The sequence below is a fragment of the Furipterus horrens genome, unplaced genomic scaffold, assembly GCF_987537825.1.
Source record: "Furipterus horrens unplaced genomic scaffold, mFurHor1.1.pri manual_scaffold_8, whole genome shotgun sequence".
Lineage (NCBI taxonomy): Eukaryota > Metazoa > Chordata > Mammalia > Chiroptera > Furipteridae > Furipterus > Furipterus horrens.
In genome coordinates this window covers 103,456,859-103,462,008 of record NW_028327178.1, presented here as the reverse complement: position 1 = coordinate 103,462,008, position 5,150 = coordinate 103,456,859, and the positions used below count along the sequence as shown (strand labels likewise).

Here is a 5,150-nt window from a genome sequence, read left to right as displayed (position 1 = left end):
CATAGTGCTGGGTCCAAGAGTACATATTTAAGTGCGTAAGAGTACATCTTGGTAGATAGCGCAAATTGACCTCCAGACAGTCTACAGTCATTTAAGCTCCCACCAACAAGTCTAAGGATAACTAATACATATTCATCTCAGTTCTGGGCTCTATGCTAGGGGTCACCCTCCCAACAGGTGCTATTACTGTCCCCATTTTATGGATGAGGAAATGGTGGAAACTGGCAAATTAAATAACTTGTTCAAGGTCAGCTGTTAAGATAGCTAAGTGTTCTTAAAAAATGACAAATTCCTCATACTCCACTTTTTCAAAATGTACTGGCCAAGGCCTGGGAATCTGTATTTTTAAAAGGCTCTCTATAGGCTAGTAAGAGCCAGCGTTAGCAGGCTGGAGGACTTAAGTCAAAGGTGCCAGAGGGGTTTTGTTAAAGCAGCCAAGATATGGGCCAGGTATCTTCCTTAGAAAGTCTTAATTATTAATTATTTGATGAGGAGGAATTAACTGATAGAAGTGAATCAAAATCGTGTACTTCCTTCTGTTTAAGGATTCATCCCATGTATATATTTTAGGGAAATTTCCAAGCCAGACTAATTTATTTAGGGGTGTATCATTTAGAATAAATTTCATCTGTGGAGTCCAGATGCCTAAGAGGCTGAAATTCGTTAAAGGTTTCTCTTTCACACAGAAGACTCATGGGAGCCGTGGCTTTACCCCATGAAGTTGTCAGGGACTTGGGCCCCTACTTGTTCCTCTGCCATCAGCAGCCTGTTGTTCCCAACCCAAAGTCCAAAAGGCTGGACACCATGTTTATTTTCCCTTGTTCTGCTCACATCCCATTGGCTATACCCCAGTCACATGGTGCCTCCCTGCTGCAAAAGAGGCTGGGAAATGTAGTCTTTATTCCGAGCAGCCATGTGCTTCTCTGGCGCTCCTGTCATCACAGAAGGGGAAAACTGACATTGAGGGACAACTCTCAGACTCTACCACTGGAGGCATTATTAATGAGTTTAGAATTTCACTTCTGGAACAAAAGCAGATTACTCATTCCCAGGAACAGCACTATGCCATATGGTTTCAGAATTTCAGCTGACCGTGACTGCCAATTTCAGGAGGCCTCTCTTGGCTGGTCATAGCGTTTGCGGTATGCCTTCTGGTTCTGTCATGCAATAAACACATGTGGGTCCTCAAACTAATCAACGGTAATAGATTATAGCCAACAATCGCTATTTTAAAATTTCTTCTCCAGGGTGTCGTCCTCCGTGCCAGAAGAGAGATTAACATTTTGCTGATTATGTAAGAAATTGCCGGTAGAAAGCTGACATTTCTTTTGGCTCCAAACTTCTAACCTCTTTCAACAATGTTTTAACGCCATGGATATAGAGTTGTGTAGGGACTGCCTGAATCACCTGCTCCATATTCTAGATCTGTCTTTGGCCTTAGGAGAATTCCCCCCGACCTGAATACAATTTGATCCTACATGAGGTTCTAGGCACTCAGCGAGGTGAATAATTGACCTTTTTGGGGTAGATGACTTTTTCTTTTTCTTTTTTTTTAAACCTATCTAGCACCCATTTCCTCTTTCTGATTTAAAAGCATCATAATTCTCCTACAGAACACTCCTGCCTTGCTCTCAGTCCATATATGGCTTCGATGAGGCTTACCTTACTTTTGAGTTTACCCACGGGCCTGTGACTTAAGCCTGGTCAATCAGTGTCTTTTGTTCTCCTGGCCGCAGTGATTGATTCAGGGAGAGATACGTGATCTGAGGTAGCCAATGAAACTCAGTTCTGAACCATTGGGAGCGAGTTCTTTATCAGCGGCCCTTGATGCTAGCATAACTTGCGTCTAGCGCTGCTGGTGTCTCCTTTTGCTATCATTTGTTCATTCCTTCATTCAGCAAATACTTCCTGAGCACCTACTGTATTCTAGGCAGGGTTCTAGGCACCAAGACTATAGCAGTGAAGAAGAAAACCAGACAAAATCCTTGCCTTCAAGGAGCTAACATTCTAACCAAGAATGCAGACAGTGAATAAATATGTAATACGGTCAGGGGACAATAGGCATTATGGAGGAAGAAACAGGATAAGGGGGAATAGAAAAGTGGGGGGTTGTTATTTTATATATGATGGTGTGGGAAGAACTCTATGAGGAAGGAATATTTAAGCAGGGACCCGAGGGAGCGAGGGAACTGCCACATTCCTACCTGAAGCAATAGCATGCTTGCCATGTTTGAAGAATAACAAGGAAATCAGCATGGCTAGAGCAGAGAGAGGGAGAGGAAGAAAAGCTGGAGATGAGGGGACAGAGTATGACAGGCCTGTTAGGTGATGAAGAATGGGGATTATCCTGAAGGCAACAGGGTGTCATCAAAGATGTTAGAGCAGGGCAGGAACCTGATCAGATCTGCACTTTAGAAAGCTCCTTCTGGCTACCTGGTGGGAGGCAGACTGGAGAGTTTGAAATGTGAGTTTGAGTGGTGCCACCTGCAACCTGGAGTAACAATTCCACATTTAAAACCCTGCACCAGGCCCTGGGTGGGTAGCTATGTTGGTTGGAGTGTTGTCCCAATATGCAAAGGTTGCAGGTTCGATCCCTGGTCAGGGCACACACAGGAATCAACCAGTGAATACATAAATAAGTGGAACAACAGATCGATGTTTCTCTCTCTCTCTCTCTCTCTCTCTCTCTCTCTCTCTCTCTCTCTCTCTCTCTCTCAATAAATAAAAATTAAAAAAACAAACAAAAAAAAACCCAACAAACCCTGCACCAGTGTTTCCCAAACTTCACTCCTCCAATCAGTGTCTTCATTATGCATGTCCCCTACTTTCTGCACCATTTTATGCACAATATTTTTCTTTAAAAAACACATTTATTTTACTTAAGTGTTTTTATTTTTATTTATTTATTTTTTGACAATTGTTGATTAGTTTTTATTTCATAATCATAAACTTAACTCTGCAATCCAGCTAGACTTGGAAGGGGTAAGGAAAATATGGAACCCAATGAACTGCGGCGAGAGCACGAAGATTACAGAACATTTCCAAGCAGAGAGGGGTGAAGGGGTGCTCTCCTGAGCTACAGAAGGAATGGTCTGGTGGTTAAAATAAAACCCACGTCAAATGTATTAGAGTTGTCCACAGTCAGTAATGGTGATCTTCTTGCTGGTCTTGCCATTCCTGGACCCATAGCGCTCCATGGCTGTCACAACACCCATGCCATCTTTCACCTGGCCGAAGACCACATGCTTGCCATCCAGCCACTCGGTCTTGGCCGTGCAGATGAAGAACTGGGAACCGTTTATGTTGGGTCCAGCATTTGCCATGGACAAGATGCCAGGACCTGTGTGCTTCAGGATGAAATTCTCATCATCGAATTTCTCCCCGTAGATGGACTTGCCGCCTGTGCCATTGTGGCGTGTGAAGTCCCCACCCTGGCACATAAATCCCGGAATAATTCTGTGAAAGCAGGAACCTTTATAACCAAATCCTTTCTCCCCGGTGCTCAGAACACGAAAGTTTTCTGCCGTCTTTGGGACTTTGTCTGCAAACAGCTCGAAGGAGACGCGGCCCAAGGGCTCGCCGTCGGCAGCGATGTCGAAGAACACGGTGGGGTTGACCATGGCTGGATGCGGGAATATCTGGGGCGGCGGCGGCGGCGTCTGCAAGGCGCAAGTGTTTTTATTTTTAAAGGAAACGTTTTATCTCTACTGTATCAGTCAACTCAGGCTAGGTTTCACTGCAGTAACAAACAACCCCAGGATCCCCAGTGGGCTGTTAAAAACGAAGGTTTATTTCTGGCCCGTGCGTCCTTTTAACTCTTGGATTCAGGCTGAAGAAATAGCCCACCTCTGGGGCAGGCCCTTCTCCCAGTAGGAAGAAAAGGGCAAACGGCAGAACCACATGCTGGCTCCCAGAGCTCCTGCTCGGAAGCTTGGCTCACATTCGCTTGGTCCAAGGATGCTACACTGCCAAGCCTGTCATCAGTAGAGAGTCACCAGGGAAATGCCAGTAGAAAGGACTGATAAATATTGACCACCTACCAAGTCTATCGTAAGTGGAAAACCAGCACCACTTGTCCTCAATAGGAAATGGGTACAAAAATAAATATTATAAAAACATTTAACTTTATAAAATTGTGGCCAAATAGCTTTGTCTTCTGAAGTTTCCAAGTCTGAAGTTCACTCTATTTTTTTGTTCAAGAGGGAGATAGGTGAGTGTTAGAAAGGCATTAAAGACATATTGGCCCTGGCTGGTGTGGTTCAGTGGATTGAGCACAGGCCTGCGAACCAAAGGGTTGCCGATTCCATTCCCAGTCAGGGCACATGCCTGGGTTGCAGGCCAGGTCCCCAGTTGGGGACCTCAAGAGGCAACCATACATTGATGTTTCTCTCCCTATCTTTCTCCCTCCCTTCCCCTCTCTTTTTAAAAAAAAAAAGACATATTGGTATAAAACTGAGACAGTTGCCTAGATGTAATCAGAACAATTGAAAGAAAACGGGATGTTATTGTTCGTTATTTAGTGGGCCCTGTACCCACTAAAATCTGGTGAAACACCATTGGTCTATACCTTTTGGAAGACTCTGCTTTAGAATCACCCTGGGCGCGGGGTGAGGGTAGGAGGCGATAAGGAAAGTAGAAGTCTGAGAGACTGGTGATCAGGAGAGCCTCGGGTTTCGAGGTGCTTGCTGGGTTACACAATTTCATGAAGGGCGCCCCCTGAAGTTATGCAACTAGTATGATTTCCGCAGGTTACCTCATTAAATCCTCACCTCCGCTCTGCCAGGTAAGCAGCAGCATCTCCGTTTTACAGGTGAGAAAACGGATCCAGAAAGATTCACCGCCTTGCTCAAAACCACAGCTTCCAGGGGAGAGGGCACATTCCCAGGCTGGCGCTAAACCAGAGGCTGTAAGGTGTAGTTTCGGAATTGGCCACTTGGTGTCACCCTCTCCAAACTGTCGGATGACGTGCCCAGCGGAGTTGGGCTGGTACTGGGTACTCTGGGGCAGAGACATTGGCAAATTGATCCCGAGGTAAGCAAAGTCCCCCCTCACCCTCTCCCCTCCCCTGGTCCTCCGCCCTCGGGTGTGCAGAATTCCTCCCTGCTCCCTGTTGGCCCGTCGTGCGTGGGGCTAGAACTGAGTCCCCCTCT

At 45.7% G+C, this 5,150-nt stretch overlaps 1 pseudogene; it reads right to left on the bottom strand.

Annotated features, from left to right (window-relative positions):
• Positions 1–2,908: 2,908 nt before the first annotated feature.
• Positions 2,909–3,652, bottom strand: LOC150003705 (peptidyl-prolyl cis-trans isomerase A pseudogene; annotated as a pseudogene).
• Between the last annotated feature and the right edge of the window lie 1,498 nt (positions 3,653–5,150).